The 22,209-nt window shown below is 35.9% G+C and overlaps 1 protein-coding gene across 3 annotated transcripts in view; it reads left to right on the top strand.

Annotated features, from left to right (window-relative positions):
• Positions 1 to 4,818: 4,818 nt before the first annotated feature.
• Positions 4,819 to 22,209, top strand: part of Ppig (peptidylprolyl isomerase G) — a 61,510-nt gene continuing 44,119 nt past the window's right edge. For 2 of the 3 annotated variants that reach the window (XM_026389518.2, XM_026389520.2), the window contains exon 1: positions 4,819 to 4,944. The gene's annotated coding sequence lies outside the window, so the exon portion shown is untranslated. Of the gene's footprint in view, positions 4,945 to 5,078; positions 5,357 to 22,209 lie in introns of those variants that run through there. The other variant, XM_026389519.2, reaches the window with a different exon arrangement.

Genomic DNA, 22,209 nt, shown 5'->3' on the forward strand with positions numbered 1-22,209 from the left:
AAATAAGATGATACTGTTCTTTTACCTATTAAATTGGCAAAACATAAATGTTTTAAAATAATCTCAGTGGGAGGATAACAGCCATTCTCATACAACCTTGAAATGCATCAACCTTTCATAATTCTAATGGGGTAGTACACCAATTGTTATGGTTTAGATGTGAGGTGTCTCCCCAAAGCACATGTGTGAGATAATACAAGAAGGTTTAGAGGATAAATTATTGGGTTACGAGAACTTTAACCCAATCAGTGAATTAATCACCTGATAGGATTTATTGAGTGGGAATTGAAAGCAGGTGGTATGGCTGGACGAGGTGGAACATTGGGGGCTTAGCATTATGGTAAATATTTGTATCTGGCAAGTGGAGAACTCTCTCTGCTTTCTGATCTTCAAGCCAGCTCCTTCCCTCCACCATACTCTTCCACCATGCTGTTCTGCCTCACCTTGAACCCCAAGGAATGGAGCCTGCTGTCTGTTAATTGAGACCTTATGAAATCGTAAGCCCCCAAATAAACTTTTCTTCCTCTACAGTTGTTCTGATCTGGTCCTTTAATCACAGCAGCGATAAAGCTGACTAAAACACCAATAATCTTACTCTGGCTATCATACCTGATATTTAAATATTAATATTTAAAATATCAATCAATAAATAAGGATATATGCTGTATGCAGATAAATACTTCTTGCAGTATCTTTGTATTAACTAAAACTTGAAACAACTAAAACATTCAATGGATATTTGGCAAATGTATGGATAAGATATGGAATATATATACTATGAAATTGAATATAGTTATTGAAAGAGATGTCCATAATGCAAAATCCAGCAAATTTCAGAGAGATAAGTGACCTCATTTTTTATGTCTAAGGAATGAAGTAGAGAGGGATATTAAATAAAAGGTTTTAGCTAGGTATGTATCTCATTGGTAGAGCACTTGCCTAACATGTTCAGGGCAAATAAATAAATAAATAAATAAATAAATGTATTTAATGGTAGTACATATAGGAATTGACACCTAACTGGGATTGGAAGGGGTTAGGCAAAATTATTACATTTTAATCCTTTTTAGAATGTTCAAATCTTTTACAATAAGTAAGGTGTAGGGGTGCACACTTTTAATTCCAACTACTCAGAAGACTGAGGTAGGAGGATTGCTTGAGCCCAGCAATTTGAGCCCAACCTGGGCAACATAGTAAGAGCCCATATCAAAACAACAACAACAACAAAAACAAAAACAAAAATTTACAACAGCTCATGTTATTGTAAAATATATGTGAAAATAAACATGCTTTTTTAAAAAAAAGTTAAATTATTGATGATATACAACAAAGAAGAAGTTTATGTGTTGATCATCTATGGGTAGAAACAAAAAAGGTTCATTATTTTAAATTAAAGGTAAAGTAGAGGTTGACTGTAGTAGCCCAGCCCATCTACACCCCTTCTTTTGGTATCAGACACCATTCCTCACTTTACAAGGACTAAAATGACCCATTCTAGGTCTAAGCTAGCACTTCAGGCTCAGCCTATTAGATGGGTAGTGCTTTCTGCCATGATGAATAAAGCCAAATATCAGTGTTTAACTTGCAGAATTTGATACCTCAGTCATACTGCATTCCAATGCAGATATCCCTGTTTATCCCTGGTAACTGAAAACTTTTTCTCCACATTGAAGTTCTGGCTTGAATATGATTTGTTTCCTCCAAAACTGAGTCTACTATCCACTGTAAGATATTTTAAGATCTTAAGAGTGGAAACTTAATCTGATTTTTGTGATCAGACATGGGACCTTTGTGAGGTAATTAGGATAGATAAAGACATCAGAGTGGAGTCCTCATGATTGCAAGCTGGTGGCATGGTGGCGTTGTATATTCCTTCCTTCCCCCCTCCTCCTCTTCCTCCTCCTCCCCTTTCTCCTCCTTGTTCTTGTTTGTTTTTTTGATATACTGGGTAAAGAATGTGTGGGCTGGGGATATAATTTATTGATAGCGTACTTGCCTAGCATGTGTAAGGCACTGTGTTCAATCTCCAGCACTGAAGAAAAAAAAATTTGTTAACATAGTTTTGAACCATCACACTGTCCATCAGTTTTGGCTTATAAAGCAATATATTTTCCTTTTACCAAGACTGGTTGAACTTGAGTTTCAGTTATTTGTAAACAAGATCCCTCATTGACTGTCATCAAAAGGCATGCATAATAAGAGTGTTGTTATAACCACTTTGGAAAACTCTTTGGTATTACCTACCAAAGTTGACCTATTTACACCCTAAGATCTATCAATTCCATTCCTAAGTATATCTCCAACATATGTGAAAAATATATGTGGCCCAAAACAGTAGGTGTAAGAAAGTTCATAAAATTTTATTCATAATTATTAAAACCTGAAAACAACAAAGGTCACACAAGAGTAAATCTGTATAATTCCATTTATGTAAGATTCAAAAGTAGGCAAAACTAATCCTACTGCTGCTGGGACTCTGAACAGAAGTCATCTTTGGTGGTAGGGAGTGTGGAATAGCAGAATTAATAGGAAGGGGAAAGAGTGAGACTTCTGGGATGTTGGTACTGCTCTTGCTGTATGTCTTAATCCAGTAAAGTTTACATTTGTTTGTTCACTTAGTAAAAATGTATTGAGATATACTTATGTATATATGCATTTATATGATAAATTTATTTTTAATTCAACATTTTACCTTTAAAAAAGGCATGCAAAGTAAAGGACAAACTAAAACCACCACTCAGAAACCCATGTTTTGATGATTGTAAATATGTTTTTATGTGCAAAAAACTACCTTTTAATGGTATATGTAATTTATTAATTTTCCCCTAGAATATCTTTTTGTCTTTTCTCTGAGCACATGTCCAAATTACATACCCCAGCATCTTGTAACTGTTTGGGACCATGTGATTTAGTTTTCATTGATGAAATTAGAGCAAAAGGGGCATGTGCTACTTTCTGATTTATACATTGCCTTTTATTTTCTTTTTGTTCCAGCTGAAACCCAAGGCAACACACTCTAATCATGCAACAACAAGGTCTTAGGGCATATTGGGATAACATACAGGAAAAACTTGGTTCCGAATAACTACATGAAGCAGAGTTGGCCCTCTCAACTGGTCTGCTAACTTAAGATATATAAGAGAGAAATGAATCCTTAAAACTATAGAGCTGTTGCAGAATAAAATATTTCCTTTTAAGGCGGGCATGGTGTTGCACATTTATAATCCCAGCGGCTCAGGAAGTTGAGGCAGGAGGATCCCGAGTTCAAAGCTATCTTCAGCAATTTAGCAAGGCCCTCAGCAATGTAGTGAGACCCTATCTCTAAAATAATACACACACACACACACACACACACACACACACACAACCGCTGAGGATGTGGGTCACGGGTTAAGCGCCCTGGGTTCAATACCTGGTACAAAAAAAAAAAAAAAAAAAGGGAGGGGCCAGGTTGTGGTGTGGCTCAGTGGGCAGAGTGCTTGCCTAGCATGCTGAGGCACTGAGTTCTATCCCAGGCACCACATAAAAATACACAAATAAAATAAATGTATTGTGTCCATCTACAACAACAAAAAAATTTTTTAAAGGAAAGAAAAGACAAGAAAAAAATATTTCCTTTTACTGTACAATAGCTTTCCTTCCTTTGTGGTGCTGGGGATCTATCCCAGGGCTTTGCACATGCTAAGCAAGTATTCCACCATTAAGCTACATTCCCTAGCCCTTTTTATTTTGAGACTGAGTCTCACTAAATTACTTAGACTGGCCTCAGACTTTTGATCCCTGTCTCAGCTTCTAGAGAAGCTGGGCTTACAAGTGTGTATCACACTTTCCTGCTAATAGCTTTTTTGGTACTGTGGTTTGAACACAGAGATGCTTTCCCCTTGAGCTACATACCCAATCCTTTTATTTCTTATTTTGAGACAGGGTCTTACTAAACTGCCAAATGAATGGAACTGCCTGAGCCTCCTAGTGGCTGGTATTACAAGCGTGTACCGCGTCCTGCAACAGCTTCCTTTTTTTTTTTTTTTTAAATAATTTTTACTTGTCTTTGGACCTTTATTTTACTTATTTATTTATGGATCTGAGAACCGAACCCAGTGCCTCACACATGCTAGGCAAGCGCTCTACCACTGAGCTACAACCTCAATCCAACAGCTTCCTTCTTGATACAATAAATTCACATCAAATCAATTTTGCAAGGTTTGGAATTTCACAGACGAATTAAAGTTAAACATATTAGATATATGCTTTGTGTGTGTGTGTTTCTTTTCTTTCTTTTGTTTTTTTTTTTTTGTATGTTTTTGAGAGTGGGTCTTGCTATTTTGCTCAGGCTTGCCTCGAACTTGGAATCCTACCTCGTCCTCCTTAACTGGTGGGATTATATGCGTGCCTGGCAATATAGATCTAACCTGTACCATGTACCATGGGGTTACTAGAGACAAAAATGTAAATCAGCTAATTTCCTCTTCTTCTCTCAAATACACTTCGTTCATTACTGGTTTTTCAGGACTTGTATTTTGTCATTCACTGTAAGGTGAAACTGGAAGCTCCTTTAAGGTTGAACGTCCTTCAAAATAGCCTGGCAGAGCATTAATATATACTCATTAAATGAAACACTTTATTTCACAAACGACACGGCATTCTGACAGGCAGAGACGCACTCTGTCAATTTATACAGGCGTTAAGCTACTTACAAACTACGAATTTAAAAGGAAGCGAAACCCTAGAATTCCAGGGAGGGCGTGGTGACACCAACCAGGGAACGCCGGGAGACGCCGTCAACCAACCCATGACCTACTTCCGGCGCGACGCTTTCTCTCCACGCCGGGACTGGGCTGTGGGGGAGGGAGGCGGTTAGTGGGCTTTAGCGCCTATTCTGACGGCGGTAGATTTGAAGCGCTTTAAAGGACCGGGCCCAGGGAAGAGGAAATTGTAGTGGTGCAGGTAGGTGGCGCGAGGCCCGTGTTGTTTTGGTGGCGTCATTTGCTGCAGTCCCGGGATACGAGAGCGGGAAGGGCCGGGAGAGAGGGGCGGAGCCGGCGCGGTAGGCCGGGCTGTGTTAACCGTCTTTCCCGGGAGGTATACGGACTGGTAGGGCCCAGAGGGGGCCTCTGAGGACCACTGAGCTCGCTTTGCAGATGTAGCAGCTGGAGAAGGCTTCCGGCCAAGCCTCCAGGGCCAGGAAACCGCTCTTCCTCTGCCAGCCCCCGCCCTCCCCACTCGGGCGCATACCTCGCTCCCTGACGCATTTTGCCGCACAAGCTGTAATATGGCGGCAGCGACGGCGGCCTGAACTCTTAGGGAGCTATGTTGATTTTTAAGGCTTCAAAATCCTAAGACTGAGCACTACTGCCGGGTAGGTGATATGGTTGGTGGGGAAGGGGGAGGCGCAACTCAGTGTCTTTTCAGGTTAGGGTTAGAGAGGACGGGCGAAGAGCCTGAACCACAAGGATTGAAATTGAATACAAGCTTTTCTCCGACTCCGACCTTTTTCTCTCACAGAACAGCGGCTGTCGTGCACACTTAACTGGCACAGGCCACTTTGTTAAGCATTTTCTAAAACTCAAGGTCTTACCTTAGCCCTTCGGAAGTTTTCCCACGTTTCCGAGGAGCTGTGAGCGTCGCAGGCCTCTTAGGAGGACGATAGTCCTTAGGAGAAAAATGGTTTCAGAACTACTTATGCTTTTAGGAAGCAAAGTCAGCTTATGCCGGCAAGGAGCGTGCAGACGTTTTGGAAATGTTTTGAAAGTATCATTTTGTGCATTTAATTTTTTCCCACAAGAATACGTTCTGTGCAGTACCAAATTTTGCATTGGTGATCACAAATACGTCCTAGGAACGGTTAAATATTTTGGAAATTTGGAGATCAGACATTAACTTTCAGTAGCCAAAACCAGAAAGGTCATTTGTGCGCGTTTCCCATTTTGTAGAGGAAAAGGCCAATAATTGCTAGTTTGGAACTGATTGAGGAGGTGGAAATGAACATTTTATAAAAGTTTTGTAATTGCACCATAAAAATTCAGAAAAGATACGTGGAACGTGGAATGACTTTTTTCTTGTATGTTTTTTTATATACCTGAAAATTTGCTGTTTTGGCACCACTCTCCTCCTTATTGTAACTGGGATGGGATTATTTCTACAATTTATATACCTCTGTCTTAAGCAGAATTCATTGCACATTGCCTAGCAATTTCTTTATGAATTATAATTATTGATTCCCAGGGATCTTATAGGGTCTCAAAGGATTCTGTGCTTTTCTATTGTTGTGGTAGCTTCCTAAGGCTTTTTTAAATCTCCTGCAAGAAGTGATCAGGGTTGCCTTCCCTGTTGGCAAGTGTGTACAAGTATGCAAACTTCCTAGATTATAAAATTTGGACGTTTCTGGCTTAGTCATTTTTTCCCGAGCCTTAGTTGTTTTTTTTTTTTTTTTTTTAAATTCCAGCTGCAAAGTGATGTTGTTTTGATTTCCATCTGTTATAAGCTCTGGGCTTGAAAAATAAAACTCAGGTTTATTAAATTGTGTGTAAAATTGGCTTTCAGTGACAACTTAGTGATTGTCCATTTAGTGAAGGGTTTGAAGGAATTTATTTTGACTTAAAGGCCTTTTGTGTGTGTGGGGGGGTATTTACTACTATGATCTTGCAGAAGAGATGATCTCTACATAGTTTGATATTTTTAATTAGCTATTCTGTGAGGCAGCATCTATTCTTTATGCAAAGGGAAGCTGGCAGCCATTCATTATAAAAGGATGAACTAATTCTGTTATCAAAACACTACCTGAGATTATTTCAGTAGTTGCCCCTTTTAGGAAAACTACATGTTGATTTTTTTTAACTAATAAGGAAATCCTGTTTTACAAATAGCATATTTCAACAAAATCATAACATTGTCTATTTTTAGACTTCTTTATTCAATGTATTGAAATATCTCTTAATTTGTAGTAAGAATCCACAGGTAATTAATTCAAGTGATTTGAAGAGCCTGTGACAGATCTTTTTGCTATGTGGTGGTATTATGTGCTTTTTTTTTTTTTTACTGATAATATTAGCACTAAGCTTACATTCTCTTTTTAAAAGAAATTTTTTTTTGTAGTTGTAGATGGACAGAATGCCTTTGTTTATTTTTATGTGGTGCTAAGGATGGAACCCAATGCCTCACACATGCTAGGCAAGTGCTCTGCCACTGAGCTATAGTCCCAGCCCCTCTTTTTTTTTTCCTTTTTCTTTCTAAGTATCAATGATTTTTCCCAGGTTTAAGGTATATGTGGTCAACATAAGAACTTTGTGTGTTTTTATTTCTGTAAAGCAAAAAACTTAAATCTTGATTTATTATAGGCAATACTGTGAATATTCAGACACTGCTGTAACTGGGACTTTGTGCTTTTACTAATAAAGAGCCTTTTGCACTTTTTTAGTGGTAACTTAAAATGATCACAATGATCTTTGAAACTTAAGTATGTAATACATAAATGTTGGGAGGGGGAATGGGGGTTGAAGTCACAGTCTCTGTGGGCTGCACAAACACTCTACTACTGAGGTACATCCCTAGCCCAGTTTTTATTTTGAGACAGGGTCTCATTAAGTTGCTCAGGCTGGCCTCCTGTCTTGATTATTCTAGTGGTTGGGATTGTAGGCATACACTACCACACTGGGCTAAATATCAATTTTAGATATTAAAATGATTAATGTGAGTAAAACGTTTGCTTATATATTATTGCTTCTGTTGATTATATACATTTTAACTTCAGATTTGTTCATAATTAACTGTTGCATTATGGTGACATAGTAGAAAATAAAATTTAATAAGCCATTATCTGCATTGTTATAAATAAACTAGCATCTACAGTGAAGTTGTCTGGTACCAACTAGAACTTTTACTTTTTTTCCCCTTGTGATATTGAGGCATTCACTTCAGTTCTCTAGGCCTCTTCTTCATTTGTAAAATTAGAAGATTGGGCTGGATTACTCTTAATTCCTTCAAATTCCAAAAGTCTATATTTCTGTGGTTTTTGTTTTTGTTTTTGTTTTGGTGTGTGTGTGTGTGTGTTTTCCGTACTAGGGATTGAACCCACGACCTCATGCATCATGGGCAAATGCTTTTATCACTTTGCTACATTCCCAACCTTTTTTTACTTATTTTTTATTGTGACACAGGGCCTCATTCTGTTATCCAGGCTAGCCTTGAACTTGTGAGCCTCCTGCTTCAGTCTCCTGAATAGCTTCGAATACAGGTGTGTGCCACACATCCAGCTCCAAAAATATGTGATTTTTTTAAGTCTTAGAATTACTGGATTAAATAAAGTGGGTTTAGAATGATATAGGAGGGATAAATTTATCATTATAAAAAATACATATTTGGCCAGGCTGGTGGCGCACATCTGAAATCCCAGTGGCTTTGGAGGCTGAAGCAGGAGGATTACGAATTCAAAGCCATCCTCAAAAAGCGAGAAACTAAGTAACTCAGTGAGTTCCTAAATAAATGTGTCTAAATAAAATATAAAACAGGGCTGGGGATGTGGCTCAGTGGTCAAGTGCCTCTGGGTTTAATCCTCAGTACCAAAAAAAGTAAATAATTGCAGGTAAAACATTAAGGGGCCTGGAAGACTTGAGACAGTAGGATTGCAAGTTCAAGGCCAGCTTTAGCAACTTGGTGAGACCCTGTCTCAAAATGAAAAATAATAAATAGCTCAGTTGTAAATTGCCCCTGCATTAAATTCCCAATCCCCCCTCCCTCCGCAAAAAAAAAAAAAAAAAAAAAAAAAATATATATATATATATATATATATATATATATATATATATATTAGCAGGGATTTTCCATTTAGTATTTATTTGCATTTGTGCTTCAGTACTAACATAATTGTTACATTTTTATGTCCTTGAGATTGGATGTATAAGTGTATGATATCCTTATTGAACCCTGAATTTAGCAATATTATAAATTTTTCTTTTTAAGTTTTAAAGAACTTAGGAATTTCAGAGGGCTGGAGTTGTAGCTCAGTGATAGAGTGCTTGCCTAGCACAGGTGAGGCACTGGGTTTGATCCTTGGCACCACGTACAAAATAAACAAAAAATAAACATTAAATTCTTTAAAAGAAAAAAAAATTATTTCAGAAATGCCTGTACACTGTTAATCATGTTGCTACCAGCCCAGTGGTTTGTGTGTGTCAGAACAGTAAAGGGCATTAATATGGAAGAGTTTAGTTGTCTTTCCTGACACTTTGGAATATTAGCATGTTTTCACTTAATTTAGCAGCAATCTGGCATTCATAAATGTACTCAAATGTTTTTGAAGCAGTTTATTTTTATTTCTCATTTGATCTGTGTGAACTACATTAGGAGTGAGCTAAAGAAGCTGGTGTGAACACTAAAATGCTTTCCTTGAAAGTAATCTTTAAAAAAAATCTGCTATGGTTTTAATTAATTTAACTTACATGGTGGCACTTACAGGTTGAAATCTTGTATAGAAATTGTTACTTGTTTTATTAAATTCAGTAGATGAGAATGTCTTGTTTGTTTCTTGGTCCTGAACTGAAGAAGTGGATTCTACAAAGAAAGAAAGGAAGAAAAAAAAAAAAAAAAACCTTTCTTAATGAAATACATCTCAGTAGGAAGATAGAGAGAATGAGCTTAGTTTCAATGGTAGGGTAGACTGAAAGGATGACTACTGGTAGACTCTGGAAGAAATTATTGCTTAAAGATAAATACTAGCACTATACCATGTGAGAAGCCCTGCATATAGGGGGAAAGGCACTAGATTATTACAAAAGGTTTTTATACTAAAACCATTGTTCATGGTTCCATTATCTAGCATTCTTTGTATTTGGTAAGTAGACCTGGGTTAGACACTATGCTTGGTGTAGAAGATACAAAGTTGTTGTTTTTTTTTGGGGGGGGGGGGTTTGATACCAGGGATTGAACTCCAGGGCATTTGACCACTGAGTCACCCCCCCAGCCCTATTTTGTATTTAGAGACAGGGTCTTGCTTTTGCTGAACTGGCTTTGAACTTGCAATCCTCCTGCCTCAGCCTCCTGAGCTGCTGGGATTATAGACGTGTGCCACGGCACCTGGCACAAAGGTTTTGAGTATAAAATTTTCACACAAGTTTATGAGGAAGTCAGCCAGATGAGGTTCAATGAAGGAGGATCATGTAAGCCTTAAAGAGTCAGAGTAAAGTTGCCGGAGAGTATATTCTGGTTAAATTGAATCTTGGAAGACATAGGAATTAGCCAGAGAAATCAGAAGGGGCAGAGACTTGCTTAGCATCTTCATAGTTGAAAAGAATTACTCTTTTCAAGACTCAGTGATATGCTAACTGTGTGAAATTTCCAAATAATTTTGAATATAAAGAAGTCACTGCATTATTTATTGCCTAATTACAAACCCTATATCATTTGCCATATAATTTAGTAATTACTGCCCATATATATCCTTGTACTCTCTTTCCTGGCATCTTTCAGTATATTAGGATGAATACAGAAATTGTTTTATATGTGAAACTGCAAAATGAACTTGTTACCTCTCACTTATTATTTGAAATGTATTTGTTGCAGAAATTTAGAAATTTTAGCATTTTTAGATATTTGAAATGTTACTGTGTACATGACTGATATTGTTTACAAACATGAACAACTTAATCATTTGCTTAACAAAAAGTATAATGTATAAAATTATTTTAAAATATAGATGTTAGGATTTTGTGTATTTTTAAAAATATTTTTAGTTATACATGAACATAATATCTTTATTTTGTTTATTTTTATGTGGTGCTGGGAAATGAACCCAGAGCCTCACATGTGCCAGGCAAGCTCTCCACCACTGAGCCACAAACCCAACCCAGGATTTTGTATATTTTTATATGACCTATGTACTTATTGACTTTATTGCTTCTTATTAAAAATTTTTGTTATGAAAAAAGTAAATTCTTTCTCTCATACTTAAATTTCTGAGGAAGTCAGCCAGATGAGGTGAGTTCATGAGGTCAGGGAGATAATGAATGGTAACAGCTAATAAGCAATGAAGTAGGTCAAAATAGAACATACATATTTCCTCTGATGGAAGCAGGTTATGCTGATTGCTGTACAGAAATGGGGCACACTGCCAGGTGTGGTAATTGTTTTTCCAAGAAAAATGTAAATCTGTATTTTGTAGATACAGCTGCAGCTCATTCAGACTGAACAGATTTATGACAAATTGACAGAATACTCTGAAAGCTTTGTCTTCTAGTATTCTTAGGCAGTACATGAATTATTTTATTGAAATTTTTATGGTTGCAATGTTTTCCTGAATTGTATTTTTTTTAAAGAGAGAGAGAAAGAGGGTTTTTTTAATATTTTTTTTTTTAGTTTTTGGTGGACACAACATCTTTATTTTATTTTTTTTATGTGGTGCTGAGGATCGAACCCAGCGCCCCACGCATGCCAGGCAAGCGCACTCCTGCTTGAGCCACATCCCCAGACCGAATTGTATTTTTGGTAGCTCTCAGCATTGTTTTTCTTTTTACTTTTTCTTGAAGAACTGAAAAGTTGACCAGATGGTTGTTTCAACTGTGTCTGATTTTAGATATTATTTAGTAATATCTGGGAATCATAATTCTAGAGGAAATATTGTATTCTATTTTTCATTACCAGTTAGTGAGCTCTTGATAATGAGTAGCAATTAGTAACATTTTAATAATGTTTTAAGTTTGTTAATATTTGAGCATTTACATATTCAGTGGATTTGTGTAGTAACTTGAATAATTACTGTCTTCCCTCTTTCTTAAAGGATATTTGATTTTTAATTTCAGGAAAATAATTTTAATCAATTTCTGTGAAAAGTATGTCCTTGGGTGATAGAATCTAAATACATGCACATTTTTCTTTTTTTAAAATATTTATTTTTTAGGTGTAGATGGACACAACACAATGCCTTTATTTTTATGTGGTGCTGAGGATAGAACCTGGGTCCCGCCCGTGCTAGGCGAGCACTCTACCGCTGAGCCACTATCCCAGCCCCACATGTACATTTTTCTACAGGAGTCTATGTATGTGGGTTTGGTATTTCGTTTTTTGGTTCTAGGGATTGAACCCAGGGCTGTTTAGCCAGTAAGCCACATCCACAGCTCTGTTTTATTTTTTATTTTGAAACAGGATCTTACTAAGTTGCTAAGGCTAGATTTGAACTTAAATCCTCCTGCCTTAGCCTCCCAAGCTGTTGTGATTGTGGGTATGTGCCACTGTCTTTGGCTATTTTCTTTTTATTAATAATTTTTTTCTTCAATTCATTTAATTAAAGACAAGTAGGAAGAAGTCAAGCAAAAGTCCTACAGTCTTCAAACCAAATGAAATAATGATTTTTTTTCTTCAGCCTTTTTTTCCCTTTGTAAATCTTTCCCTGATCTTGAAGATTTGGAATAGTTTATGTGGTTATGGTGATATTCATATATTGTTTTATATCTTGATCTTTTTGAGGATGGGTGCTAGGGATTGAACTCGACCTCACACATCCTACTACTGAGCTATACCTCTAACCCATCTTGATTTTTTTGGTGGGGTGGGTGATAGGATTGCCTAGCCCGTAGTGAAACAGTCTCACTAAGTTAGCTAGGGCCTTGCTAAAATTGCTGATGCTGACTTTGTACTTGACGATCCTGCTGCTTCAGCCTTTTGGAGTTGGTGGGGTTACAGGCATGCCACTGCACCTGGCTCCATCTTGATTTAAGAACATTTTCTATATAGTTAATCCTGGTAAGCATTGCCTTTTTTCTTTTTTCTTTTTATTCTACTTAGTTATACATGATAGCAGAATGCATTTCAAATCATTGTATACGAATGAAGTACAACTTTTCAGTTCTCTGGTAGAGTCACACCATTCATGCAATCAAACGTGAACGTAGGGTAGTGATGTCCATCGAAGTCCACCATTTTTCCTGCCCCATACTCCCCTCCCCAGCCTCCCCTTTGCCCAATCCAAAATTCCTGCATTCTGCTCATGTTCCCCCGCCCCCATTATGATCAGCATCCACTAATCTGAGAAAACATTTGGCCTTTGGTTTTTTGGGAGTGGTGTACTTTGCTTAGCATGATTTTCTCCAGCTCCATCCATTTATCTATAAATGCCATGATTTTATGCTCTTTTAGTGCTGAGTAATATTCCATTGTGTATATATACTCCAGTTTATCCGTTCATCTATTGATGGGCATCTAGGTTGGTTCCATAGTTTAGCTATTTTTATAAATTGTGAATTCACAAATTTGTGAATTTGTGAGTTGTGCTGCTATAAACATTGATGTGGTTGTGTCACTATAGTATGCTGATTTTAAGTTCTTTGGGTATAGATGGATATAGACTGAGGAGTGAGATAGCTGGGTCAAATGGTGGTTCCATTCCAAGTTGTCTAAGAGTGGTTGCACCAATTTGCAGTCCCACCAACAGTGTATGAGAGTACCTTTTCCCCTACATCCTTACCTAAGCATTGCCTTAATAACTGTATTTTGTTGAACTAGAAACCATAATTTAAACTTTTTTTGTACAATCAAATAGTTTGCTTCTGATTATGTGTTACTAAGAAGAGTGCTAAGCCAACTTTATACTTGAAGGCTTTCTAAATTTTGGAGTAGTTCCCAAATTCCCTGTATTTGACTTTTATTGGTTCAAACTGTAAGCCCTTAAGGATTTCATGTATTGTTTCCAAAGGCACCATGTACTGTTACTAGTAATGTTGTAAAATCCTGTTTCTTTCTGTTTGTACATGTATTAGAATTATTATTTTTTTCAGTACTGGGGATTAAACCCAGAGGCACTCTACCTCTGAACTGCTCCTTCCTCCCCAACCCCCACCTTTTTTTCTAAATTTTGAGGCAGAATCTCACTAAATTGCCCAGGCTGGCTTTGAACTTGGAATCCTTGTGCCTGGGCCTCCCAAGGGCCACCCTTGCACCCGGCTAGAATTACTCTTTAAAAAGGTCTTCACTATTGATAGGCAAAAAAAAAAAAAAAATCTCTTTAGTATTTTAAAATATTTCTCCCTGATTATAAAATTAGTATCTGTTGAAAAAATTATAGAAATTAAAAATGCATAAGAAAATGTCCTCAAACTCATGGTCCAAACCTAATTGTTATTAATGTTTTAGTGTAACACCTCCTATTGTTTTCTCGGTATACTGATATATATGAACTTGTGATTTATAATTATGTTGTTTACTAGTTTGCATTTTCATCTAATAGAAAGGTCTCTAATTCGTAGTCTTTGATTTTCTTTTTAATTTTTTTTCCATTTAAAAAATTTTAATGGATTATATATTTGTGTAGTATCAAGTTGAAAAGGTATGGGAGGTTATATAGTTTAAAACAAAAACAAAAATAAACCTTCTAGGACTGGGGTTGTGGTTTATGTTGTGGTACAACAGCACCACATAAAAATAAATAAGTAAAATAAAGTAATTGTGTCCTATCTACAACTGAAAAACAAAACAAAACACGCCTTCCTTTTACTCCTCTTTCCTAACTACCCCTTTCCTCTCCCATCAGCATGTGAGACAAGTGCTGTACCACTGACATCTATCCCCTACCTTCCTCTCAGCCCCACTTTTTTTTTGACCTAGGGTCTCACTAAGTTGCCCAGGCTGGCCTGGAACTTGTAATGCTCCTACCTCAGACTCTTTAGTAGCTGGGATTATAGACATGGACCGTATCCTGCCAGATGTCTCTGAATTAAGCAAATATATACAGAGTTTTGTTTTGGAGTCTTTTTTTGATTGTTTGTTTTTCTTTTAAAAATGTATTATACAAAGCTGGAGAGAAGAAGGAGGATGGGAGGGAAAAGTGGGGGGGATCATACCTGAAATCAGTTTTTATGCATGTATGAATTTGTTGAGATGAACGTAATTACTGTGTATAATTATAAAGCTCTAATAATAAAAAATAATAAAAATTTTAAAAAACTAAAAAGATTAGATTTGGGCTGGGGATATAGATCCATTGGTAGAGTGCTTGCCTCTCATGTACAAGACCCTGGGTTCAATCCTCAGCACCACCAAAAAAAAAAAAAAAAAAAAAAAGATTTGCTGTAGGGAGGAGGAAAAATAAGAAACCATTGAAAGGAATATTGATTGGCTGAGGTTGTGGCTCTCGGTGGTAGAGTGCTCGCCTAGCATGTATGAGGCCCTGGGTTCCATCCTCAGCATCACATAAAAATAAATAAATAAAATAAAGGTATTGTGTCCAACTATAACTAAAAAATAAAATATTTTTTAAAAAAGAAAGGAATATTGATGTTTATTAAGGAATAATTATCATGTGCATGACCTGTAAGTAAATGGCTACAAACCCAACTGTGATGCATAGTTCTAATTGGCCCCAACATACTGAATTTTATTCAAATGGAGGTGGATTCTGAGATAACACTTTAAGAAACAGTGTTTAAAATATTAGGAAAGAAAGAAGACATTGGTGTTCAAATTTTCTATTTTGTTTGCATGTAATTCTTGGTCACTCATGGTCTTTATTGAGTGTGAAGCACTAAAAAGACTAAATGATAAACTTGAACTCATTTTAAAAAGTAAATAAAAATATACAAAGAACAGCCAGGCATGGTGGTGCACGCCTATAATCACAGCAACTCAAAAGTGTGTGTAAGGCAATGGAAAGTTTGAAGCCAGCCTTAGCATTTTAGCAGGACTATCTATAAGGGGGTGGTTTGGGTTGTGCTTGGGGATGTAGCTCAGTGGTAGAGCACCCCTGAATTCAGTCTTCAGTGCTGCAAAATAAGTAAATAAAATAAAAATATGCCAGGAACACAAATTATGCACATATTTGTTCCCTAGCTTGCACCACCCTCTTTTTAATATCTTGGATTAGCAGTATAGCTATCTTCACTCTTTTATAGCTCTGTACATTGTATGGGATATACTACAGTTTGTGTAACCTGTACATGTACATTGTATACAAATGTTTGAATATACTAAGATTTCTGTGACTGTCCTTCCTTGATGGCCAGTTAGACTTACAGCCTTTTACTGTTGCAAATCATGGTGCATTGAATAACTTGTACATTTTCTATTTTGCAAATTTGTAAGAATATACATTAAAAAATTCCTACAAATTTTTAGAAGTGGTATTACTGAGTCAAAGTTGATTTGTTGTTAAATTGGCAAAGGATTGTATTAATCTACCCGTTCACTAGCAGGAACAATCTATGAGACAGTATTTTTTGTTTTTGTCACTCCAATAAGTGAAAAATGTCTTTGTGATTTTAATATGTAACAATATGATTTCTTAAGTCAGTCCCCCAAATCCAAAGGCCAAATATTCTCCCTGATATGCAGATGCTAATTTACAATAAATGGTATGTGGGGGGTAGGGAAGATTAGACAAAGGGGATTAGACAAAGGGGAATGGAGGGGAGGGACAGGGGATGGGAATAGGAAAGACAATAGAATTAATCAGATATAACTTTCCTATGTTCTTATATGAATATATAGCCAGTGTAACTTCACAACATAACCATAAAAACGAGAAGTTATACTCCATGTATGTATGCTATGTCAAAATACATTCTACTGTCATGTATAACTAAAAAGAAGAAATTTAAAAATTTAAAAGAATAAGATTTCTACTGGCTAGATGATATTTTGCTTCATGAGCATATCATTTATTTTAGTAATTCCTATTACTGGACTGTTTTTTTTTTTTTTTTTTACTATTATAGGAAATTGTGTAGTGACAACTCCTGTATGTAGTTTTTAAGCTTAAAATCCCAACCATGTTAGTTTTTAAATTTTTCATTTAGTATTTAACAGACTTCTTTTTTCTGTTATTAAAAAACACTTGTGTGTTCAGAGGTAGTCCATCAGATGAACTACTTTACTTAACTGTTACGTTAGACATTTTAGTTTTTTTCTAATTATTCATTATTATGAAAAATATATCAAAGACTTTGATTTAAAATTGTTATCTATATTCATTGTTTCTAGTTTATCATATCACATTGAAGGTCCCTTTTATTACAATTATTTCACTTTTTGCAAATTATCTGTTTATCCCATTAAGTGGCCTTTGTGCTTATTGTTTGGTATGTGGACACCATCAGTAGTGGTTCTTGAAGTTGGGGGGCAGAAGGACAGTGAGGTTTTTTGGTTGTCATAGTGACTGATACTTAATAGGGCCAGGGTTGCTTAATGTTCCGTACTGCATTGAGTAGGACAGCTCTCTCAAAGTATTGTCCTACTGGCACCATTTCTATGCATATGCATTGTTCTACTGTTAAAAAATCAATACATTGATTTGTTGAAAATATTTTTCTAATTTCCTCAAGACAAATAGGAATAATATTTTTTCCATGAGTTCAAGTCTTTTTTAAATTTTTTAAAAAATTTAATTTGTTATATATGGCAAACAGAATGCATTACAATTCATATTACACATATAGAGCAGAGTTCAAGTCTTTATCTCCATTATTTACTTCATTTTTAGTAAATCTAAAATTTATTTGATATTCAGTGATTAGGAAATATTCACATGTATTTTGCTTAGTTTCCACTTGGGTGTGGCACACAATTTTGTGAAAAGATTGTTTCCTAAGATCGTCTAGTCTTAAGTCTTTTTTAAAATATTGTATTTATTTATTTGTAGTACTGGGAACTGAATCCTGAGGTGCTCTACCACTGATCTATATCCTGAGCCATTTTACTTTTTGTTTTGAGACTGTTTTGGGTTTTTTTTTTTTTTTTGGTCCTGATAAGTAATTCAACTGATCTCAGACTTGAGATTCTCCTATCTCTGCCTATTGAGTAGTTGGGACTGCAGGCATGTGCCACTGTGCTCAGTTTAGATTAAATCCCTTTGTTTTTATGCAGTACTGGAGATTGAATTCAGAGGCACTGTACTACTGAGCAACTTCACGAGCCTTTTTTATTTCTTATTTTGTGACAAGGTCTTGCTTAATTACATAGACTTACCTCAAAATTGATGTCTTCCTTCCTTAGCCTCCCCAGTTGCTAGTATTATAGTCATGTGACACCATGCCTGGCTCAGTTTAGGCTTAGACAAATCTTAAACAGCAATAACAATCATGAAAGTGAGACACTTAAAAAATATTAAGCTCTCTTTTTTGTTGTTTTCTTTTTGTTTGTTTGTTTGTTTTGGTTCTAATTAGTTACACATGACAGTAGAATGCAGTTTGACATATTGTACTCAAACGAAGCCCAATAAGTTAAGCTCTTTTTTTTTTTTTAACCTATTATTTTTCTGTTTAGAGACAGGGTCTCACTGAGTTGCTTAGCCTCTCGCTCGCTGTTGCTGAGGCTGGCTTTTTGAACTTGTGATCCTCCTCCCTCAGCCTCCTGAGCCACTCGGATTACAGGTGTGTGCCACCGAGTCTGGGAAGTTAAACTCTTTTGAAGAGTTTCTTTTATAAGTGTTTTACACAACCTGAGATATGGAAAAAAAAAATAAAAAACTCATCTATAACCCATTTAGTTAGGGATAGAATCTTTTTTCCCCCACTCTTCTTCAATATTATTGTTTGTTTGTTTGTTTGTTACCAGGGGTTGAACCCAGGGCACTTTACCACTGAGCCAGATCCCCAGCCTTTTTTTTTTTTTTTTTTTTTTTTAATTTTTGAGATAGGATCTCACTAAGTTTCTAAAGCAGGTTTTGCACTTGTGATCCTTCTGCTTCAGCCTCCTGAGCTGCTGGAATTACAGATAGAGATAATATCTTAATGTTTTCATATATTTTCTACTATTTTTGTTTTATTAATTTTAAGTTGGTGAACTAACAATTGAACCTATTCTCATTGCAAAATTTGAAACATACAATTAGAGCTAAAGATGCCATTGACTTCTGTCCTTAATCCTGATATCGTTTGAAGAAATGCTATTTGCAGTTTTTATATGTATTCTTGAGACCTTTATCTGTAGAAGTAGGATATTTTATGGTGCTAAAAAAGTACTTCTGTGCATCTTTTTTTGAAGGGACTGTTAGGGTCTTGGGTAGGTTTCTTGGATTATCTAAATAAGACTGTTTTTTGATACAATAGGCTTCACTTATGCTAAGCAAACATCTGGTATCACTGGGCTATATCCCAGCCCTGGATTAAATATATGCAACTTTTTCTTTCTTTCTTCCTTCCTTTCTGTTTTTCTATCTTTCTTTCTTTTGGCACTAGGTATTGTACCCAGGTCACTCTACTACTGTACTACATATCCTGCCTTTTTAATATTTTTTATTTGAGAGAGAATCTAAGTTGTCCAGATTTCCAAGTAGCTGGGATTATAGGTGTGCACCACTATATCTGGCTGTTTTTTTTTTTTTTTTAAATTGAACCTCCCCAGTCCTTTTCTTTTTTTTTTTTTAATTTTTTTTTAAAGAGAGAGAGAGTGTGTATGTGTGTGTGTGTGTGTGAGAGAGAGAGAGAGAGAGAGAGAGAGAGAATTTTTTTAATGTTTATTTTTTAGTTCTCGGCAGACACAACATCTTTGTTGGTATGTGGGGCTGAGGATCGAACCCGGGCTGCACGCATGCCAGGCGAGCGCGCTACCGCTGAGCCACATCCCCAGCCCCCGATATATCTGGCTGTTATATACCACTTTTGAACTGCCAAATAGTTTTTAAATAACATGTACATATCATAATTTATTCAGCTATTCTCCCATTATGATATATTTGGGGAGTTTCCATTTTTATTGTTTTAATGTTGGAGCCTTACTGTCCTTATCCTCTCACATTTATTCGTTTATTTAATAAATAGCGATTACCTGCCATGTGCTCAGCACTGTTTGCAGCACTAGGGGGTGAAGAGGGGACTAAGACTTAAAGTCTGTCATGTCATAGAACTTATATTCTTATGACTAGAGATTGATATAAAAACTTGAATTTAGGGGCTGGGGTTGTGGCTCAGTGGCAGAGCCGCCTGCCTTACACATATGAGGCTCTGGGTTCAATCCTCAGCACCACATAAAAATAAATAAACAAAATAAAGATTTTTTTTTACACTTGAATTTATAATAAAGTGCCAGTTAACTGGGGTGGGTGGGGAGAATAAAGCAGAAGAAAAGGGTGTTACTATTTTGGATAGAATAGTCAGGGATGGCCTTTATGAAGAGAAGGTGCTACCCGAGCAGTAACCTAAATGAGGGAATGAGCCATGTGAAAATTTGGAGTAAGCTTGTTCCACATAGAGGGAATAGTAAATAAAGGAAAAAACAAGGAAATAGGTCATGGGATAGTTGAAGAACAGCGGGAGTACCAGTGTGACTGAAGTAATGTTGAAGAAAGTGGTAGGGGGTAAAGTTGTATGGGTCAATAAGAGATAAAATATTTAGACTATGTAATTGTAATACATTAACCATGAGCTACTTGTGGTTACAGAGCATTTGAAATGAGGCTAGCTTGAATTGAGATACACTGAAAGTATAAAATATACACTGGATTTTTAAGACTTGGTACAAAAAAGAATGTAAAATATCTTAATTATATTTTTGTGTCAGTTATATATTGATAATATTTTGGATACACTGAGTTAAAATAAAATACATTACAGAATTTAACTAGTTTTTACTTTTCAAAATATGGTATCTAAAATAATTTAAAACTACATATGTGGTTCATATTTCTGTTGGGCAGTACTGTTTAGAGCCTTAAAGTCCATGGAAAACATTTTAATTGTGATTGTAAGACATTAGAGTTTTAAAAGACATGATAAATTTTATTTATATATGCGTTTATTAATTACTTTGGTTGAACCAGGCATGCTTTATCATTGAGCTACATTTCCAGACTTTTTTTTTTTTTAGTCAGGATCTTGCTAAATTGCTTAGGGTCTTACTAAGTTGCTGAGCCTGAAACTTTCTATCCTCCTGCTTCAGTTTCCTGAGTCTCCTGGATTACAGGAGTGTACTGTCATGCCTACCTTACTTATTTGATTCCAATCCTGGGAATAAAACCCAGTGGCACTCTACCACTGATCTACATGCTCAGCCCTTTTTAGTGTTGTTTTTTTTTTTAAACATGGGCTCAAATTAGTGGGCTCATTAATTTGCTGAGGCTGACCTCGAACTTGGTATCCTCCCACCTCAGCCTCCTGAGCATCTGTGATTATAGGTATGGGCCACCACATCTGGCTAAAATTTATGATTTGAAAGAATCATTTCATTTTGGTTATTCTGTGGGTAATAGTACAGGACTAAAAATAAAAAAACAGAAACTAGGTGGGAGGATGTTGCAGTAGTCCAGATAAGGAAGGACTATATTTGTAAAGATAGACTATTTAGGATAATTTTTAAAGCACTCTTTTTAAAAAAAAATCTCATTTTAATATTTATTTATTTATTTATTTATATGTGGTGCTGAGGATCAAACACAGTGCCTCACATGTACTAGGCAAGTGCTCTATCACTGAGCCACAAACCCAGCCCCTATTTAGCATAGTTTTTGAAGTTAGAGCCATCTATATTTAAATGGTTTGGAAAATGAGGTGTGAGGGAGAGTGAAAACAAAGATGACTACCAAGTTTACAGACTTATCATCTGGGACAGGAATAATGTTTACTGTCTATTTGAGGGAATGAGGGTAGGAGGAGAATAAAGAGTTTTGTTTTAGATATATTTATTATTTTTAACAAAATAAGCTTTTTATTGAAATAATGACAGTATACTGAAAAGTACAGAAATTCCTGCACATAGCTCAACGTTTTTCACAAGTAAACTTGCCTGTACACAGTGTTCATTCAGATCAAGGAACAGAATAAATCACTATCCTAGTAGCCCCAACCTATTCAAACTCCATAAATTAGTTGTGATAGTCATTCCATTTTCCAAGTCCTACAAATATAAGATTGTTTACATTTTATCTAGGAATTGAAAAACATAAATCATCAAAGATTTTGTCTGAAAGGTTATGGGCAAATGGAGTTCTTTTTTTCAGCTTTAATCATTTTTGCCTCATTTTCAAATTTGGAGTTTGTTTTTAAGAATATACTATTATAAGGTATTAAGAGTAATAGTAAGAAGTTTGGCATGTTTTTGGCAGTACTGTACCTAAACACATATGAATAGAAATCACCACCTGTGACACTGTAATTAAAAAAAAAAAAGCTATAGAAGTTTCTTTGGAGGAAAATAGTATAAAAAATTCTGTTTCTGGCTCTTTCTTCATCCTCAAAGTAGAAAATTTAAGAAGGCCTACAAAAATTGTTTAGAAGATAAAATGTAATTGGATACTGCCAT

Source organism: Urocitellus parryii, chromosome 1 (assembly GCF_045843805.1).
Source record: "Urocitellus parryii isolate mUroPar1 chromosome 1, mUroPar1.hap1, whole genome shotgun sequence".
Lineage (NCBI taxonomy): Eukaryota > Metazoa > Chordata > Mammalia > Rodentia > Sciuridae > Urocitellus > Urocitellus parryii.